The following is a 20078-nucleotide window of genomic DNA, read 5'->3' as shown; positions in this document are numbered from 1 at the left end:
ATTTTAAAAATTTAATGGCACAGAAAATATCAGAACACACAGCAGTCTGTAAAAGTATTAAAAGCTGTAACCCACATGTGCACGTGCACACAGAGTATTAGAATCTTGACTCTGCTGCTTAATCTTTCTATGCTTCAGTTTCTTCATCTTTAAAATGGGTACAGCAACAGTGTCCACTCCGTAAGGTTATTGTGAGGATTATGTTAGTTAATATACATAAAGCATTTGGAAAAACACTTGGCACAAGTGCTATGTAAAAGTTTAATTTCATATATTTCTATGCACGTATAAGGGTGTGTGTGTGTGCACAGGTGTGTGCATTTCTTTGTACACAAGGTAAACATCTTTCTGTAGTATGGTGAAAAAAACCTGAAAACCACTGCTCTGGGAGAAGCTAAGAGGTGTCTCTCCAAGGACAACATTAACTTAGAGACCAGTTCCCAAGTCTCAAAGGCTTCACAGGTGTTTGCACACCTCGTCTTAGGGAGAGAGGCCAAGACGATGTGAGGAACACACGGCCGGGCAGCACAGATACTGAGAGCATCATGCTAAGTGCTTCCCAAATTGAATCATTCAATCCACCATCTTATGAGCTGGGTATCATTATTCCCATTTTACAAGAGGAGGAACAGAAGCACGGAGAGATTAGGTTGCCACACAGCTAGTAAGTAGTAGAGTCAGGATTTGAATTCTACCTCCCAAATCTCGACTTTTAACAGTCATACTACACTGTCTGCTTCACTTTGATGCCACCTTCTTGCAAAGGAGAGGGAAAGCCAGACCTAAGAAGGTTCTGAGGCGACAGCCTGCCATAAGACAGGTTGCCCTCTCCTCTAGAGCAAGCAATTTAATTTTCCAATGGCTTGATTTGGGGATACAGCACTTCCAGGCTCCCACCAGAGAGTCCAGAGAGTTCTACTACAATAGTTGGAAGTCACAGGCTCAGGTAACAAGGCTCATAACCATAAGATGTGCTAAGTAGTTGCTTAATTTCTCCAGTATGAACTTGCATAGAGACATCAGATTTTCCCACTCTTTATTCTAGAAGACCCAGGTTCATTCTGATCATGTCCAGTTTTACCTTCTGCACAGCCCCGAGATGCCAGGAGGGGCACCGCTGTCCTGTTTCCCAGCCCTGAGATGCCCAGCCTTGCCAGCGGTTACCCTGCGAGTGCGTGAGCACCCTGTGAAGACTGGGAAGGTGTCCGGTGCTGGGGAGCTGGGAAGTTAGGTCCCTCTGTCTCAAAGAGCCTGGTGGCACTGGTTCTCCCGCCAGCTCCTGTTTCCCTCCCCCCTTGACATCGACGAGAACCCCTCCCGCACACAAGGCACTCTGTTTACCTTTGGAACCGTGGGTTTCATCAAACCCAGCTACTCCTTCCAACGGGGAGAAAGAGGAGAAAGAAGGCAACATGGGCTGTGATCAGGGACGAGGCCCCCCTCCCTCTGGCTGCCTGCTGTCTGTCACTTGGCTCAGGGAACCCCAGAGCTTGAGCAGGAGGAGGAGCTGAAGCCTCTGTCCCATCAGCTCTCTGGACCATCTCCTCTGAATCCCCAGCGTCCCCATTTACTGTCCTCTCCAAGGAGAGCTGGCCAATACCCCCTCCTCCTAGGTGAAATCCAGGACTTTTGTTTGGATCTTTTCCTTCTGTGTTAAACTTCAAACACTGATGACGAAACAAAACCAGCCAACAAACGGAGAAACTGAGGTCCAGAGAGGCTGGGGGGATTGCTCCTGGTCACGTCACAGGTGGATATAAGTGACAGCAGGTCCCAGGAAGGCCGGGCTCCTCCCAGAGCTGGTAGAAACTTCCCCTCCCCAGTAAATCCTCCTCCCCCGCTCTGACAGAAGTGACCTATTCCGTGCAAGGCATGTTGGCCCTGGGGGTAAACCCTTGGAACTAGATCTCTGGAGCAGGTGAAGGGAGGATGGGGGGACAGAGAGTGTTCTTGGCCTTCTCCAAAATATCCAGAATAAGGCCCCTACAGTCTGTAAATGCTGCCCCATCTCTTTTGAAAAACAAGTCCTTGAGCCAAATCTGGCACATGCCAGGCAGCCAGGTACCTGGAAATGAAGCAGGCAGCTATTCCGGGGATCTTGTGGCTTCTTCTTCATGCGAAAGAACTGAGTAGGATAAAGGGGAGGAGGGTCTGAGCTCTATCACACTGCGCTCTCTGAATGGGAAAGGCTGTTGTTGAAGGGTAGAATGCGTGACAGTGTTAGCCAGAGGCCAAGGCTGGCCTGATGACACTTGGGAGCATCCTCAAGGGCAGTAGAAGGAGTCAAGTCAACCAACAGGACATAAAACACTACTAAATGGGAGCCGAGGGCACTGAGCTCCCTTTCTGCCCCTAGAGCTAATCCGCTGTGCACCCTCAGGCAAGCCACAAGCCTCTCTGAGCCTCATCTGCACCGGGCCGTGAGGACGGAGGCAAGGGAAGAGAAGAAACAAACTGTGCCCTGTGCCTGCTTCCACCCCTGAAAGATTAAATCCACCCTCTTGGGCTGGGCGTCAAGGCTCTTCACAAGCCAGCCTACCTTCTGGCCTCTTCTCCTGAGACCCCGCAAGTGTTCTCTGTGCTTCAGCCACTTGCAGTGCTGCTGTGTTTCCAGATCCAGGGGGCCCCCTGCATCTCAGTGTCGGGGCTCGCTGTTCCTTCTTCACCAGCTACACCCTTTCTACTCCCTCACCCTGACCTCAAGGATCAGCCCAAACCCACCCACTCCCACACCAGCAGCCTCCCTGCATCTGTGTGCAAAGCTCTCTATGCATCTGAGCTTCTTTTTCTTAATTCTTTGTTAATGAATCTACCCACAAGACTGTTAAAGGACCCATCAGGGGTACCTGGGGGGCTGAGTCAGTTGGGCATCTGCTCTTGGTTTCCACTCAGGTCATGATCTCGGGATCCTGAGATCGAGCCCCATGTGGGTCTCTGTGCTGGGTGTGGAGCCTGCTTACCTCCCTCTCCCTCTGCCTTTGCAACCCACCATCCCTACTCATGCTTTTTCTCTCTCTTTCTAAAGAAAAAAATAAAAAGGACCATGTCAAAACCATCATTCACCTAACAAGCAACTAGTAAATGTCTGCTCTGAGCCAAGCACCATTGGGTGCCAGGGTACAGAGGTGAGGAAGCCAGTCCCACAGTGTGGCGTGCCCTGTGCTCAGGACAGTGTGGGTGCAGAGGGGCTGCCTGCTGCAGTCGGGAAAGGCAGGTGCCAGGAGCTGCCCCTGGGGCCTGCAATGCACGCTCTACCTCCTCTCCTTTAGGGAGGGCTAAGGGATATTGGGAAGAAGAGTGCAAGAGCAGAAACCATGGCCCCTTCCTGAGCCCTTCACTGTAATCTCTTGCAGTGCTTCCTACACACCATTTTTCTTAGTCCTCGAATGAACTCTCTGACAAAGGCCTTGGTAGATGAGAAAAGTGGTGCCCACAAAGGCTGAGAAACTTGCTCAAGGTCACACGGTAAGTGGCAGAGCTTAGGTGGGACCTCAGTCCATGGGACCCTCCCTTGCCCTTAGTCTCAGGCTGTCCAACTTAAATACACTAACGAAGGAGCACCTGTGTGTGCCAAGACTTCTTTTTTAAACAAGGAAATAATGATTATCAACATCAAGGCTCTAAACTGTGTGACTTTAGTCCCTGCTGCCTAGGTGGCCTTCTGGAAATTCTCTATTCCCTTCTCCTTCCATTGCAACAGCAGGTTCCCAGAACACCAATAAGCCAGCCAGCTTCCCACCCTGTCTGGGGAAGCCAGTGGGATCGCATGCCAGAGTGCTGCCAGCCAGCGCTTGCCACTTCAAGGGGTCATTAGTGGCTGTTGGCAGGTGGTCCCAGGCTCCTGTGGCCACAACCATGGCCCCTATCACCCAGAGCTATCCACCACTGGATCCTGCCCTTAAAGGGGGGGGGGACAGCAGAGAATGGGCCTCCTGCGGTCGGCTCACCACCAACCACCACCACACTTTTCCCACACTCCTGCACATTCCCCCACCACACAGTTTTCTCTCGGAACCCAGCTGTGGCTCTTGCCCATGCAAACTCCTCTGCCTGAGCTCCAAGGGCTTTTTCCCAACATCCTCTACTCCTTTATTCCTTCCTTCTGTGAGACCACCCCCACCACAAAACAAACCAAGCTTGCTGGCCCTGAGGAGTTTGCAAATGCCCTTCCTGTCCCATGGAATGTCCTCTTACCCATACAAGTTCTTTCCCTTCTTCCCATCCTAAATCTACACCATCTCTTCCAGGTAGCCTTCCCTAACAGACCATACCCAATCTTGATCTTGCCTTTGATTTGCATTTTCTCAGAACTTGACACCTTCCCTGCATTTATGTTGGTTACATCCATTTGTCACATTCAATAATCTGACAAACATTTACTAAGGGTTGACAATGATGGGCCAAGCATTTATTGACTGTCTACTATGTGCCAGGCACTTCCTTCAATGAGTTTGTACTCAAGCCCTCTGCTGAGGGAGGCTCACATCTGCACATAAGTTGGGAGCTGTCTCAGGGATGGTCTCCTCTTTGTTCCATCCCTGCCCCAACATTTACAAAGCACTTTCACTTGGGGCACCTGGCTGGCTCAGTTGGAACAGCATGCGACTCTTGGTCTCGGGTTTGTGAGTTCCGGCCCCACATGGGGTATAGAGATTATTTAAATAAATGAAAACTTAAAAAACAAACCAAAGCACTTTTACTTGTGCTTCCATTATCTTATTATATCTGCATGGCAGCCCTACAAGGTAGGACAGAAGGCGTTATTATTCCATTTGAAAGATGGGGATGCAGAGGCCCAGAAAGATGAGGCAACCTGTCCAAGGGCCCCTAGCTGGTTACCAGCCAGGTCATCAATAGAATTTGGGTCCCCTGACTCCCAAGGAGAGTGGCCTCCACCCCCACCATGCAGATGAAGATCCTTAAGAGCTGGATGGGACCTACTTTACCACCCATTTCTCAACCTCTGTCACTGCCCCTGGACCTCAGAGAAGAAAGAAGGCTGAGAAAAGTGGAGGGCGTTAGGAAGTGCTGGTGTAACTAGAAACTTTGAACAAGCTTATCCTTGTATTCCTGGCACATCGCAGGCACTCAATACATATTTGTCGAATGGGATGAATGACTCACTGGCGAGGCCAGGGGCACAGGGTATGGGTGAGTTAGCAGTAACAGCCATGAACATGTACTGTGCATCAGGCATAGTCCTAAAAGCAGCTCCTTTCATCTTCACAGCCCTTGTGAGATGGCTGTCATCGCGTCCCTTTCACGGAGGAGACGAAATGAGCTTAAACATCTAGAGCACTGGGAAGGAACCGGAGCAGCCTGGCTCCAGAGCTATGTTCTCCACCACCTTGGCCAAGTCCAGGTCATAGGCTCCTGCATCCACAGTAATCACTCACTTCTCATTACATGCGTACCGAGGCAGTGTTCCAACAAGTGCTGAGTGATGACTAAAGTCACACTTCTGCCCCGGGCCCTGAGGTTCTGCATGAGCCTGCATGAGTTACCCCAACTGTAATGAGGGTGGCGGGCGGGGGGCTGTGTTTCAGCTGCCCCGGGTCCTATCCAGTGCCCACACCCCAGAGTCCTGCCACTACCCGTGGGCCTGACCCCCAAACAGCAGCTCTTGTCTCTGACCTGATGGCCAGACAGGCCTGATAAGCACCAGGGCTATGGGTTGCCAAGGGCAGAGGATGGAAGGAAACTTCTGGTATCTTAACCAAAGCCAAAGGAGAGGGTGGGGTTAAGGAGGGTAGAGCTGTGTTTGTCACTGGAACAAAAACATGCTGAGAAGACTTATAAATAGAATCAAGAGAGGGGCCTCCGTGAATAACCCCTTTATGGGACAGGATGGGAAGGACTGGGCTGGGCTGCTCCAGCTCTGGCTAACTTTTGTGCTCTGTCCGAAAGGAGGCTGACACTGAGACAGGAAAGTCCCAGGACCACCTAGACAGGACCAGGGGCCAAAGAAAGAGAGTGGAGAAATAATCAGCTCTAAGGCCCAGCTTCTCTGACAAAATCTGAGCTGGGAGGGATAAGAGGCAGAAGAAGGCATTTGGGGCAGGGGAGACCTCCTGGAAGTCACGAAAGCTGGAAGGTGCTGGGTTGGAAGTTGGTTCCGGTCTTTTGTGCTTCTACGTGACCTTGGCTTGGGGGCTTACTAAACTTTCCATAACAGACTTCAGCTTTTTCATTTATTAAAAAAGGGTAGTGTGTCACCTGTACATATCTTTGTCCTCTGGCAGAGGGGACTCGTGAGGGTAAAGGAGACCAGGAACCAGAGGTCGCTGGGAGTTATCCGGAGGACAGGAGATGTGGACAGGCAGGCTCTGACCAGAGGTCTCAGCCACGGACAGGCCAGAGCCGGGCCGGCTGGGTTTCAGCTGCCCCAGTTGCAGGCGGAGAGAACAGCTAGTGTGATTGTCTCAGGACTCCTGAGAGATAAGGAAGACATGCCTTGTGCATGTCTAGTAGGTCACACCTCTGCCCAATTATCTGTCAGTCCCTGTCTTTAGGATCATCACACAGAAGCTGAACAGTGGGAAGAAATGTTCCCTGTGATTTAAATAACACAGAGAAGTGCAAACCGGGCCTAAGGGGCTGGCAGAGAAAGCACCCCCTGGCACAGGGTGGCTGACTGTCCCAGTTTGCCCAGCACCGAGTGGTTCTCAAAGGCAGGACTTCTGGTGCTAAGACCGAGACATATTGGTCGCCTTGCCGAAACACTCACACATGAACTAAGCCTCTGGTTTGGCAAAGCACCCATGGGCACCACATGAAATCATGCTCAGGAATATCGAAGGCTCAGGTTGCAGGGTTGGTTGGGAGGCTGAGTGCCCAGATGCGCATCCCGGTGAGCCCTCGGCATACTCGCTGGGCCTTGCTTCCTCCAGAAGAACTGGATTTACCTCCTAGCTACAAGACACAACACTATGGGAGATGAACTAAAGTTGCTTGGGACCCGGAACCCTGAGAAAGGTCCTTCTTGGGGATTTCTTGGAGGAGCCTGTGAGCAAACCCAGGAAGAGGCCACAGAGCAGAACTCTGGCTCCTGGCTGTCCCCAGAGGTCACTCTGTCCTACAATGATCTCAGTGGCTGGGGTGAGCAAGGGATGGGCATGGGGAGAAGCAATGAGGGCCATTTCCAGGCTACCAATGCCAAGCACAGCTGAGCTGTGATTAACTTCTACACAGAAATGAGCAGAAAAAGGGACAGTGCCCCCAGTCCTTGCCCTACCCAGCCCCCTCCCTAACCAGTCCAGCACACTGAGCTGAACTTCCCCTGGCTGAATCCACTTAATTTTCTCCTAAGCTGCTTTGTGGGGCAAGATGCTGAGCACACGACGTGTCCAGTCCTGCTGTAGTTGAATTTCTCTACGACCGAGGGAAGGCTCCAGTTCCATGCCCCTCCTGCCAGCTGAAACAGAGCCCAGCCTCACACTGGGCCCCTGGGTTCATGGAAACCAGGGGCAGGAGTGGATACTCATCTCTTCCATCCCTTAAAGGCAGTCTGCCTCCATCGAGGGCCAGAGATAAGATGGAGAGTTTCTCCCTCCTGCCTCCACCAAGTCAGTCATTTCTTAGTTCAGCAGATGTTTTATTAGGACCCACCATGTGCAGAGCACAGGGAAAGAAACTGAGGTGGCTGAGACCTGGCCTCAGAACCCAAGGAGGGACAGGACGGCACAGGGAGTGGAGATCCACTGGCAGGCCCCAGCTCACACTCTGAGCCCTCCGGGTATGGTTGCCCTGCTCTGTGTCCCCACACACCCCACCCAAGTGGGCGCACGCAGAGAGATGGAGATAAGGAAAAGAGAAGCCAAAATCCCAGTTAATTCACAAAGCACGGCTCTGTGGGACAGATAATCAAGCTTTACTTCAATCTACAACACATTTCTGACAAATAACTTCTACTGAGCCCTAAGTCCAACCCCTAAGGATTGAGATAGATAATTAAAGAGTCGTCTAAGGAGAAATGTAATCAAACCCCCTTTCCTTTTCCTTCACTGGTTTGCTCGTTCGTTCCTTCCTCCACATTTCAGGAGTGCCCTCTCTCTGCCGGCACAGAGCTAGGCACCGGGACTCGGGGGGAAAGTTCAATCTGACCTCACTCCGTGTCCACTGCCCCCATTCTGGCTGTGTGATCGAAGCGAGTCACGACTGTGCACCCTTGAACTCTGCTCACTGCCCAGACCCTGGGGCCTATGCCGAGGCCGGAGGAGCACACGTAGAAGGCTGTTCTGCACGGCTGCCTCTGTAGTGTGGAATTACAGGCAAAGCAGACACTTAGGCTTCTGCCTCTCCTTGGCCTCTCCCCTCCCCTTCTCCTCTGCCCGGGATGGAAACTCTGCCACTCTGGGCTCACATGCTTGAGTCACAAGGCTGAGTGCCTTGCAAAAGAAGTAGTTCAAGGATATAACAGGCAGGAGGCCAGTGAAACAAAAATATAGCATTTCATCTTGTTCATTATGTACCAGTCTTCTTTTTTTGATGCCTGAGAAAGTAGCGCCAGTGCTTACTGTTTGCCCAGCCCTCCTACCTCTCCTTCCCACCTGGTATTGAGGCCTTGATCACTACTTATCTTCCCCAGTATTCCTTTCTTCATTTCTCTCAAGGCCCACAAAATGGTGCCTTACTGTCTATATTGCCCAGCACAGAGAGTTACTGGACCTGGCCAGTGATAAGGAGCTAATGCAGAGCAAATGAGCTTGGTGTCTACCAGTCTCCCTCCCCCGTTCCTTTCCTCCCCTCTAGGAGTCCCACCTCTGGAGCCCTTCCTGGCCTGGAGTCTCTGGCCCACTTAGGCCAATGACAGCACTGGGAGCCCCCGTGGTTGATTGACACCTTGTAAATAGGCTTCCTCCTCTGCCCAGGCAGGTTGTTGGGTCTAATTGTCTAACTGCAGATTTCCATCTCTGATCTGCATGGGAAGATGGGCAAGCAGCTATGCCAGGCCCCAGGGGACCACAAGCTCCTGGGGCGCAGGCCTGTCCACCTGGCTCTCTAGACCTGAGGCCTCAGGGGGCCTTCTCAAGGGTAAGACACAGCCCAGTTGTCTAAAAGGGAAAAATACAAGAGGGAGTGTAAGCCAAACCCTGTGTCCTCCTGCTCCCCACTCCCTCCCGCGTGCTCCCATTCCTGGGGAAAGGACAGAGCAGGTATCAGACAGCCAGGGTGGCCAGGTTTCCTTTCCCATTCTGGGTACAGTCTTCTGACTCTGTTTCTGAGAGCAAGTTCCCTGACTTCTGATACCACCTCATCATCGTTAAAATTCAAGCTGGAGGGCAGCCCCGGTGGCGCACGGTTTAGCGCCGCCTGCAGCCTGGGGTGTGATCCTGGAGACCCTGGATCGAGTCCCACGTCAGGCTCTCTGCATGGAGCCTGCTTCTCCCTCTGCCTGTGTCTCTGCCTCTCTCTCTCTCTGTCTCTATGAATAAATAAATAAATAATCTTAAAAAAAAAATAAAAAATAAAATTCAAGCTGGAGCCCTGGCTACTTTGAGATGATAGAGGCTGGGGTGAACAAAAAAGAAACTGCCGTTAGATGCTGCTTGGATTTCCTTCTTGATGGGTCCTAGAAGCAGCGCACAAACCCACATCTGTGATAACCAGTCAACTTTCCTCTGCCACTACTCTGTCCTGGGCAGCATCTGCAGATCCTCTCAGTTACAGACCAGGTCACTACAAACAGGTGTGCCAAATAGCAACCACTAACAATGACTGAGCACCTACTGTGTGTCAGGCACTGTGCTAAGCTCTTTGTTTGTACGATCTCACTTAATATTCATAAGAACCCTGTAAAACAGGTAGAGACAGTGATGCAGATAGAAGTTAGCTAACTTGTCCACGGCCAAGCAACTAGAAAGTGGTAGATTGAAATCCACACTCGAGCAAGCTGACCTCAAGTGTTTCCTTCTTATCTTCTTGTGTGTGTGTTTGCGCGCATGCATGCACATGCTTAGCAAACTATAAACTATTACACAAGTATGAAGAGTTATTATTAGATCACTGATAGTAGCATGAGCCAGGGGTGGGTGCAGGGGGTAGTCAGAGAAGATTTACGCCTGACCATTAATCTGATTAAATATGGCTGAACTGTATGTATTTCAGAGCTAATAGGAAATGTTATTTAGAGTGTCTTGTTCTGACTCTCTCCATCAGCACAGACTTGAAATTTGACTGAATGGAAATGCAAAGGACTCTTTCCAGGACTCCCAAGCTGGTATTTATGGGATGCTGGTCTTAGTGATCCAGAGAGGCCACAATGGGGAAGAGTGAGCCACCATGTTGCCATGTGGTCTCAGCTTTCACAGCAATAGGGAGAAGGAGGCCTCTTCCCAAAGTTAGGGTTCACTTATTGTGGGAGGCTGGAGCAACATCTAATTAGAGAGAGTCATTAATAGGCAATTAGCCTGTAATGAATAAAAGGATCTAGGCAGTGATCATCAAGGCTGGTAGCATCACAAAAGAAGAGACACTCAGACATTGTATGTCTCCTGATACATGTACACCCTGCAACCAAGAGGTATTTGCATATTCCCCCCAGTAAGTAAATTAAAGGAACCTGAATTCGATTCAGCCCTAAATGTATCTACACACACAGGATATATAGGGACAGTGTAACACATTAAATGACATGGAGACAATGCAATCAGCCAAATTCAGAATGTGAAACACTCTTACAAGACAAACTGCCCCGTTTCTTTAGCAAAACGTTGCAAAAGAGAAGGAAAGAATAGAGATTAAGAATGAGTTAAAAATCTATGATAACCAATCACAGCATACGGACTTATTTGAATCCAAATTAAAGAGAAAATAGGAAAAAATGTATATAATAATGAGAGAAATATGCATACTAGCTGGAAATTGTATTATATTAAGGAATTGTTAATTCCATTTAGATGTGATAATTACACTTATTTTTAAGAGTCCCTTTCTTTACAGGTGAAATGATAAGCTATCTAGGATTTACTTCAAAATAATCAGAAGGTAGAAAAAACTGGAAGTATAACTAATATAACATGGGCCATAAGCCGACTTCAGAATTACTGAAGTTTGGGAACATGGAGATTATTACCCTATCTTCTCTACTTCTGTATATGTTTGCAATTTTCTATGATACAAAGAGGTTTTTTTTTTTTGTTAGGGTTTTTTGTTGTTGTTGTTTATTCTTTTAGATTGAGAGAGTGCACGCATGAGCAGTGGAAGGGCAGAGGGGTAAGTGGGGGAGGGGCAAAGCGAGAGAGACAGTCTTAAGCAGGCTCCATGCTCAGCATGGAGATCCTGACCTGACCCAAAATCAAGGGCTGGGCCCATGTTGGGCGATCATAAGATGACTGAGCCACCCAGGGATCCCTGGTTGTTTTTTTTGTTTTTTTTTTAAGATTTACTTATTTATTTATGATAGACACAGAGAGAGAGGCAGAGACACAGGCAGAGGGAGAAGCAGGCTCCATGCACCGGGAGCCCGACGCGGGATTCGATCCCGGGTCTCCAGGATCGCGCCCTGGGCCAAAGGCAGGCGCCAAACCGCTGCGCCACCCAGGGATCCCCTGGTTGTTTGTTTTTAATAAAAATCTGACCCTTTGTAATTATCACTGTGGTAATAATATAAGCACAGTGCAATAAAATCCTGTGAGCTGGCCAGGCCACTGGCTCTGGCCCCTGGGGCTCCCCCCTTGAGAACATGCTGGGAGGGCCCCCCTCATCCCCGTAGGCTGCTTTTCCCTTTCCTGCAGGAACAGTGAAGACATTACACCTCACCTTCTACAGCCAGATCCTTGGACAGAGGTAGGGCCATTTTTGCGTAAAAGAAAGCAAGCCTCTTAAGGTCCCACTACAAGACAATGGAGGAGCCGCACTCAATCTTCGGATGCAAAATTCAACATTCCCCCTTCTGCCCAGACCACCTTGGCTCAGGGCTGAAAACAGTTTTTCCAGCCCCCCATTGAATTTGGCCTCTCACTACCCTGGGGTCTCAAAAAGAAAAGAACTCGCGTCTCCACAAAGCAGCATCTGTGCTGGCTGGGGCAAATGCCTTCTTGCCTTTCTGCTTCTATTAGATGCCAGAGTAGGGCAGGGGAGAGGGGGAGAAGGAAGAAGGTATGGGAAGAAGAGGCCCCAGAAGAGCCAAGCACCTAAACCCACGCTCGAGCCCAGCCCAGCCCTGCAGAAGGGCCCAGGCTACAGTCAACCCCACCTCGGGTAAACACTGGGTGCCTCCTACGCTGCTCCTTCCCTCAGTACTTCCTGGTGCTGCTGATCACAGGGTTCACGGGAGAGGAGAGAAGACAGAGGGAGATAGGGAGGGAGAATTCGGAAAAGAGAGGGAAAGAAGGTACGGGGTGTCAGAGAAGACCTTGGGAAGGTAAGAAATACAAGGGGAAGGCACTAGACCCAGCACATTCCAGAGCTCAGATCTGCTAAGGAAAGAATTGAGTGAAAGAAGCAAAGAGAAAAGGAGAGAGAGGGGGAGAAAGCTCAGTAGGGATTGAGGGAGCGGGGAGGGTCCCAGAGACCCACAGGAACTGGTCACCCAACTGCCCACACCACACTAGAGCCCCACGCTTCTGGTGGCCCCAGGGGCCATGCCCAGCCCAATTTTCTCAGGGGGAGTTCCCAGCCCTTACCAGCCCAGGAGGGGTGTGTGGGAGCCAGCCTGCAGACACACCACATGGCCTGGAAGGTCCCTTCCCTACCTCCTAGCAGCCTGCTCCTGGAAGAGAGACAAGTGGACTGATCCACCTGCCTCCTGAGGGCAGAGTGCCAGGAGGGAGGCTCCACCTCAGACCAGTGGCCAATCAAGGGAGCCAGAGGAGTCTGCCCAGAGCTGCCCACTGGGGGGACACAGGGTTCACTTAAAATTCATCCAAGGTGCCTGTTCCATATTGATGCCCATGTTGGGCGATCGTAAGATGACTGCCTCCCACCTCCTCACATTCACTGACCTTCAGGGACCACGGAGCCCAAGGTTACCTCGGAGTCAGGGCAAGCAGGCATCAAGCGGGTGGTGAACACTGACCCTTTAGGCAGCGAGGAAGTGGGCCAGCAAGCCCCCTGCTGACTCTCTAGGGACCCCCCCCTCAACTAATTGGGGGGCAGTCCTGACTCTGAAACTCAAATCCTGGCTCTGCCACTTGCTGGCTGCACAACCCAAGGTGGGCCACCGAACAGCTCCAAGCCTCAGTTTTCAAGCCTCAGTGATCTTTTCCTCAGCCTGCATGTCCAGAGTGATGGGAGCATGTGAAGGAAAAGCGCTCCGGGCTCCCGGAGGAAACACGCTGCACTCTACACACAAGGTATCATTACGGTAAATGAGAGTTCCTGCCACACCTAGGAAGGAGGAGGCAGGTTTCTGGCCGGCTCTGCAAGGCAGCCCAAGTAAGGATAAGGCAAATGACAAATCAAGCCGGAGAACACAGAGGCTGGGGCCTGCAGGCACCCTGCCCAGGAGAGCCAGAGGCGCCCCCAGCTTCATCAGAGGGAAATGGAACATGCTGGCAAGGAGAAGTGAGAAAGAAGAGGGAAGACAGGACAGGGCAGGGTGGCATGATCCGCCCCTACGGCTCGTATTTGTGGGGTGACAGGGGTTTCTCTACCCATCCAGGGCCTGGCCCAAAGGGGGCTGGCTCGGAGGAGCAGGCAATCCCACCACATGGCTCCTTCTTCCTGCCGCAGGGAGGGAGCTTCCACAAGGAGTAAGATCTCAAACCCATGACTCCAAGAGTTCTCTGCATCTCCTACAAATCATAAGGTTAATAACAATCTCTGATATTGCAAAGCTTTCCATACATGTTGACTGTTTATCATGCAGCCTCTCAGAACCCAGAGGAGGAAAGCCTTACATGATTATCTTACATGATTATCTCTCCCTATTATCTTAGCCAATCAAACAGTTGGCGCTCAGAGGGGAGAGTGCATGATCTGAAGTTACACATCTTACAGGAAGTGCCAATGCCCGGACAGAAGCCCTGTTTCTGAGGCTTGAGAACCAACTCTTTTCCCGCTGGGCAGCCCAGGCCTTGGCCCTCACGGGTGTTGGTGAACAGACAGGAGGGCTGGTCCTCTTGGGAGGAGCCTCCTTGGCCCTATTCTCCTGCCACTCTTGGGACCAAGAGTTAGCAACCCACTTCTGGACTGGGCAAGTTCAAGGACCTCAGGGGGTTAAAGGCAGACCGTATGAAGGCAAGCCCAAGGTTTCCCTGGCAATGAGCTCCCAAAAAACTTAAGCAATGTCCACTCATTTGCTCTTGCTAGACAACAACTTCTCAGTCAGCCTATTAAACACTGTAGGGTCACTCTGAGGTTGTGAGTTCTGATGAGGTCCAGCCTTGAGCCATTTCTCTCTGGGTCTGAGACACAGAAGGCCAAAAGTAACAGGATGCTGACTAGCAGGCGTGGGGAAGGAAAAGAATCCCAGCTCCTGAACCTTCCCTGGAAGCAGGTCTGGGCTGGGGTGAAGCAGGCATATGGACTATATATACTGCAGCTCAGAGGCCCTGAAAACCTCCCCCAAGCAAGCCTACTCATGGGCAGGGGGACAAGATGAACTGTGTAGCTAATACTCCTCCCTCCATCTCAGAGGGAGGAACTGGGTGGGGTAGGCACAGAGTGGGTTGGGAGCAAAACTCCCTTCATCCTGCTCAGTGAAACCTGCGATCTCCATGCTGAGGGGAGTAACTGAAAGACCCTGACCACTTAAATGACCTCTCCATCTATAAAACACATCTTCACTCCTAATAAGATCACCAGCAGAGGTGGGCTCCAGACTCCGTCTTGATGAGACCATCTATCTAGGAATCAGAGACCCTTCCCACACGACTCCTTCCTTCCATTTGGCCTGTCAAGGGTTAACCTACAGCCGACCCTCAACTCCCATTTTCAGCCCAGCCAGGAAAACAGGATGGCTGGGGCAGCTGGTGGAGGGTGGGGGGTGTTTAGCTTGGCCTCTGCCCAGCATGCAGACAACTCCCTTCAATGTATAGACACCCAGGCTGGGCCCCTTCATCTATGTCCTTTCCTTCCTCCCCCACCAGAGGAAGGCTCTAGAGAAGGCCCTCTTGGCAAGGGAGGTAGGGGGGAGGCTTTTTTTCAGGATTAGAGAACAGTCTGAAGGAGGAGCCCATTTCTCAAATGCATCTTTGAAGCTTCAGTAGACAGCTACGCCCTTCTCCACTCTCTGCCAGAGCTACTGGGGATGGCAGCTCCAGGGACAGCGGTGCCAGGAAGATAGTGCCAGTTTCCACAAGTAGAGACAAAAGTGACCTCAGGAGAAAGCTGACAGACAAGGAGCCATGTCATTCCCTTTTCTATCTGGGCAGCAAGGGCTGAGCCCCCCCACCCCAGGGCGGGTGGCAGAAAGGCCAGCTATTCTGAGCCAGGCATCTGAGCCTGGGGATGACAGGGCATATGTGACATGGGCATCTCTGTACCTTCTTTCCCCCTTGAGCCATGGCCACTCTTCTACCATAGTCCTCTGTCACTTTGCCTCAACTACTTTGATGGCCAGGAAATCATTCTGTTGGGTCACCTTTAAGAGGCATCTCTATGGTGTTCCAGGGCAAAAGCCTCTACATATGGGAGTGACCCAATGTAAACCTCTCTAGTGCCAAAAAGGGCTTCCTAAGGGGTCTTGTACCTACCTAATCCCCCCTCTATGCTGTAACCGTAACCCTCCTGCCTTCAGTCACCAGTTTAACTTTCTCCCCTGAGGGTTTACCCTAAGTCTGGGATTCCCAACCTCCCCTCCTGAGCCCCTGAAATAGCTCTGAGTATGTCATCAGAAACCCTCATTATTAACTGACCTTCTCTGTCCATAATGTAGTCTTTAGAGTATAAATTAAACATGATGGGGATCCCTGGGTGGCTCAGCGGTTTAGCGCCTGCCTTTGGCCCAGGGCACTATCCTGGAGTCCCAGGATCGAGTCCTGCGTTGGGCTCGCATGTTGTCTCACTCCTCCTGTATCTCTGCCTCTTTCTCTATGTCTATCATAAATAAATAAATAAATCTTTAAAAAAACAAAATAAAATAAAACAAAATAAACATGACCCAGCAACATGCCTGAACCGCGTCATCCCAAGCCCCCGTGCCCTGAAGATGAAAGTGTGCCTCTGAATTGGTCTCCCTGCTCACTCTAAATGACAGTTCTGTCCTACCCTGGCTTAAAAGGCTTCAGTGTATCTCTCTGCCTACAGGATAGAGGCTAAATTTCTTAGCTCAAAATATAAGGCCTTTTATAATCCAGCCCCATTTATTTATCCAATATGATCTTCTACTACCACCCTAAAATTAAAAGCATAGATTTCCTGTAAGTGCTATAAGCCATCGGTGCCAGAGGAATTCAGTGGAAAGAGAGGTCATTTTTGGCTAGGGTGATCAGGCCAGATGCCCTGGAAGGGTCTCGTGTCTGTGTGTGTGTGTGTGTGTGTGTGTGGTAGAAGGTGTTATGCAGAATCATCAAAGGACCAGCTTGCATGCAGTTCTGCTCTCTTCCTCCTGACTTGACCCCACTGTGGGCTTGTAAGCATAAAGGACATGCATTTGCAAAGCCTCATGGATATAGGAAATGCTTTTCTGCACTTGAAGATTTGTTAAACTCCAGGCATCCAGGAACAGAATCAGACTGGAACAGAATCACAATAGCTATCAACCGCCTGTGAGGAGCCCCCTGCTCATGCTGGACCAGAGAGATAAAGAGAGTGGGGTCTGGAGAGGCCTCCTCCATGGCTCCCGGTGGGCAGTCTCCTGGGATGGATTCCATTTCACTTCCCCTGAGCGCACTGCTCCACCAAATGCACTGGGAGGAAAGAATTCCAAGAAACTCGTGTCTTTCTGGACTCCCAGACTTTTCAGTTTGGATCTTTGAAGGGAAGGGTGTGAGAAGAGTTAAGGGAAAAAAAAATCCAACCTCCTCTGCCTTCTGTGATTCTGGCAACTCCATGCTATATATCAGTGGCCAGGCAGGGGAGTGGGAGAGAGAACTGAGCTTGGAATGAAGGGACAGAAGACCAGACCAGACTAGTGGACGCCTAGCCTAGTCAGCTCTCCCTTCCCAGGCAGCATCTCGAGCCAGAGAATGATGAGGCCAGAGCCAAAGCAATAAGAGGGAAGGGCATCAGGGAAGGAAAGACATAAATTATTGCTGTCCCCAGCTTTACCATGAAATCCCCTTCCTAGGGCTGCAACCTCCTCGTCCATGCGGTAACTCCTCCCGTGGAACACCCCCACTGTACTTTCATCTTGAGCAGGGTCCTCATATGTGATGAGGCTGAGACAGACCCAAAAATGGAGTCAGAGAGGAGAGGTGAAGGGAGCACATGAGCATGAGGATGAGGAAAAAGGAAAAGAATTAATGAGCTTTTGTTGGAATTAATTTTCAAAGAGCAAACAAAAGCAATTAATGTGGGAGGGTGGGATCTCCAGGCCCAGCTGCTACAAGGAAGCTGCCTGGGTGGCTGAGACCTGGCTGTCTGCACTGTGATTAGAAAGAAGGTAGGAGGTTGCTCAGTGGAGGAGAATCCAGGGGAAATGACTCTCTGTATGCTCCAGAGGGAGGGAAGGAGTAGCTGGGAAGCGTGTACCAGAATAATAATGTGTGCGTTGGTGAACAACGCACAAACCTGAAGATGTTAGCAGGGCAGGTCCATCAACCACCTCTAGCCATAAAGCTATCCCAAATGTACAGTGTTTGCCAAACCCTTGAGAATGGGAAGTCACGTCATGATAGGCCACATGAAGTGAATGGCTAGTCTGTCTTAAACACAGGATGCTTAGCGGGTCTTACTTCCCTTCATCCAGATAACAAACCAGTATTATCCTCCCCATTTTACAGATGACAAAACTGAGGTTCTAAGAGGTTAAGGATACAGGAAAGAAGGTTTGCCCTAAGTTCCCAGGCACATAGGTCTGAATTGCAGCTCTACAACTTCTTAACTACGTGACCCAACAATGTCACCTCGGACCATTTAACATCTTGGAACCATGGCTTCATCATCTGTAAAACAGAGATACTACTATGTACTTTCTGGCCGGCCATAAAAATTAAATAGGATAATTTATATGTATAAAGCTCCTACATGGTGCGGGTAAATGTTTGTTCGCTTCCCTGTCCCACCTTTCGATAAGATAATTTAGTCATTCATTCAACAGACAGTGGAGTGTCCAATGTACAAAAAAGGGAATTTATGGGAGCCCTTTTCATGCTAGGCAATTCACTAGGTCATGAGGGTAGGGTGTGAAGGTTGACAAGACTAGGACAGAGTGCCTGCCTTCAAGCAGGAGGTTACAATCTAGAAAGCCAAGCCCATAAGCCATGAGTAACTGAATGCCATGAGGTGTGTCAGAGTTGTGTAGGACAGGGCAGCCAAAGATCCAGAGCCTTGGGAGTTTAGACAGTGGAGGGGAGCAGCCTGCAGGAAGAGAGATATGACCCTCATAGGGCTATGGGGATAGTTCTGAGAAGAGCTCACATGCCTTTGGAGCATTGGGAAGGGCTAGATTTGGAATGGACCTGAAGGGGCGAGGTTTCTTCTGGCCTCTCCTGAGGCAGCTGCTAAGGGGATTCATGGGATCCTAATCAATATGTGTTTTTGGTTTCTGGGTGGGAGGAGCAAAGGTGACAGCAAATTTTTTTCTACTCCTCTCCTGAGAAGTGGAGTCCTTTCCCTCCCAGGGCATTGGGGCAAGCTTGTGACTTGGTTGGACCAACAGAATATAATAGAAGTGATGCTGTGTGACTCTGAGGCTTGGGCATAAGAAGCCTTAAGGGGGCAGCCCTGGTGGTGCAGTGGTTTAGCGCTGCCTGCAGCCCAGGGCGTGATCCTGGAGACCCTGGATCGAGTCCCTCGAGTCCCTCGTCAGGCTCTCTGCATGGTGCCTGCTTCTCCCTCTGCCTGTGTCTCTGCCTCCCCGCCCCCCCACCCCCCCGTCTCTGTCTCTATGAATAAATAATTTTTTTTTTTTAAAGAAGACTTAAGGGGTGCCTGATTGGCTCAGTGGGTGGAGTGTGCGACTCTTGGTCTCAGGATTGTGAGTTCAAGCCCCACGCTGGACATAGAGTTCAAGCCCCACATTGGACACGGAGACTACTTTTCAAAAAGTTAAAAAAAAAAAATGCCTTAAGCTTCCACTTGGATTTCTTGGAATACTCTCTCTGGACACACTCCCTCTAGAAACCAACTGCCACACCACCGAAGGAAGTCCAGGTCACATGGAAAGGGTATATGTAAGTGCTCAGGTTAACAGCCCTAGATACACACACGCACACACACCTTCCATGGGGTCTGGCCTGATGGCCTCAGCCAGAAGTGACTTCTACTGAATTTCCTTAGCACCAAAGATAGCTATATGAGAAGCCACCCTGCCCGCCTGGCCCAGTCCAACCTTCTGATGACTCCAAGGGCAGGAGACACCCAAGTAAACACCAGCGGAGCCCAGGTAACCCGGAGAACCCGAGAGGTCACAACAATTACTGTTCTAAGCCACTACACCTCGAGGCAGTCAATACATAAGCAGAGGACCAGGTGTCTACTAAGCTGGGTTGTTACTAGGGAAGCCAGGGCAGGGGAGAAATGGATGGGGAGAAGGTGAAAAGGAGCTGTGTGCTGGCACAGTGTGGGGAGGGAACAGCCCAGCTCCCCCAGCAGGTCCAGCTTCCATCTCCCGTCCATCCGCTCTTCCCGACATGGTGCCAGGTCAATATAACTCAGAACTCACTTTACTCCCTTGGGAAATATCTCAGGAGAGGGGATGGAAATCGGTAACATAGAAAAATGTTTATACCAGAGCTATTCATAATAGCAATAAATTGGAAACAACCCAAATTCCCAGTAATAAGAGAAAAGCAATACAGTAATGAAGTAATACGACAGAGTTATTTATAGCTATTTAAAATGACAAGTCTATGTGCTGTTGGCATATCTGGAAGTATTTCTGTGAAATAACATTACACTGAAAAAGAAATGCATGACCCAGGACAATGGCCACACACTAACTACAGCTGTAAAAATATTCACAAAGATAAGAAGAGCCCATGGAATAAGGCAGAGAGTCTGGCATTCACATAGACCATTTTCTAAATAAA

At 50.3% G+C, this 20078-nt stretch overlaps 1 protein-coding gene across 14 annotated transcripts in view; it reads right to left on the bottom strand.

Moving 5' to 3' along the window:
* PLEKHA6 (pleckstrin homology domain containing A6) overlaps positions 1 to 20078 on the bottom strand; it is a 140468-nt gene that overhangs the window by 82904 nt on the left and 37486 nt on the right. The window contains exon 1 of one of the 14 annotated variants that reach the window (XM_072814707.1): positions 12627 to 12721. The exons of the other annotated variants lie outside the window; for them this stretch is intronic. The gene's annotated coding sequence lies outside the window, so the exon portion shown is untranslated. Of the gene's footprint in view, positions 1 to 12626; positions 12722 to 20078 lie in introns of those variants that run through there. 14 annotated transcript variants of the gene reach the window in all.

Source organism: Canis lupus, chromosome 38 (assembly GCF_048164855.1).
Source record: "Canis lupus baileyi chromosome 38, mCanLup2.hap1, whole genome shotgun sequence".
NCBI classification, from domain to species: domain Eukaryota; kingdom Metazoa; phylum Chordata; class Mammalia; order Carnivora; family Canidae; genus Canis; species Canis lupus.
The sequence above is the reverse complement of the archived record's forward strand: the minus strand, read 5'-3'. Positions and strand labels throughout refer to the sequence as shown.